The sequence below is a fragment of the Notothenia coriiceps genome, unplaced genomic scaffold (genome assembly GCF_000735185.1).
Source record: "Notothenia coriiceps isolate Sejong01 unplaced genomic scaffold, NC01 NC01_scaffold00037263, whole genome shotgun sequence".
NCBI lineage: Eukaryota > Metazoa > Chordata > Actinopteri > Perciformes > Nototheniidae > Notothenia > Notothenia coriiceps.
The window spans coordinates 1-874 of NW_011369964.1; the positions used below are offsets into that span (position 1 = coordinate 1).

Sequence of the window (874 nt, forward strand, 5' to 3'; positions counted from 1 at the left end):
GGAGCCCGTCCTGGAGAACAGACACCAACGTAGTTGTCTCAGTCCAAGCCCCCGCGGTGACCCTCACTTGGCTTTTCCACATCCCAGGCCACACCCTTTCCCCCAGCTGCGCTAGCATGGTTCGTTGCTCTCACCTGTGGCTTCTTTGGCATTGAGTCCAAAAAAGACCCCTGCTGCTGTGCTGCACTTTGTGCCCCCGATTGGAACCTATCTCTTTAGTAATACGCTTGAGTTGTGTGGCATGTTATACGTGCTGACTCCGCGGCATTAGAAAACACTAGTTTGATGCTAAACATCAAATCCATTTAAGGGAGGAACACTAGAATGTCTTTACGGATATAGAGCTTATAATGAAATATAGAAGCGTGGTTGCTTGGAAAACAGTCTTTGTTGGCTGAACTTTTCGCCTCAACTGCCGTATGGTGGCTTGGCTTTATAATTCAGCATTGGTGGTTCAGTGGTAGAATTCTCACCTGCCACGTGGGAGACCCGGGTCCGATTCCCGGCCAATGCAATAGACAGTTCTTTGTTGTCTGAAAATAAAGTATAATGCCTACACCACTTGGACTCTGCTACAGCAAACACACAGGTCTTTGGAGTGTACAAGTAAAGAGGGATGTTCTCCGTGCCGACTCCCATTGATTTGAGAACTCAGTGAGATGCTCGACATCAAATCACTGTAAGGGATGACCGGTGGACTGTATCCCTTCTTAAATGACTTAGAGCATATAGCATATCTTTTGAAAAATCCACCTTGTTGACCGTGCTGTTGACCTCGCCAGCGTAGTGGTAGTTAAGTTGTCTTGTGAATGTGGGCAGATGAGTGGTAGAATCTTTGTAAGCCAAGAGGAAAACTAGGTTCCCATTCTCTGCA

The 874-nt window shown here is 47.1% G+C and overlaps 1 non-coding gene across 1 annotated transcript; it reads left to right on the top strand.

The window, feature by feature from the left end:
• Window positions 1-443: 443 nt before the first annotated feature.
• On the top strand, window positions 444-514 carry trnag-gcc (transfer RNA glycine (anticodon GCC)). Its single transcript has one exon. It is a non-coding gene; the product is annotated as a tRNA-Gly (tRNA).
• The last annotated feature ends 360 nt before the right edge of the window (window positions 515-874 follow it).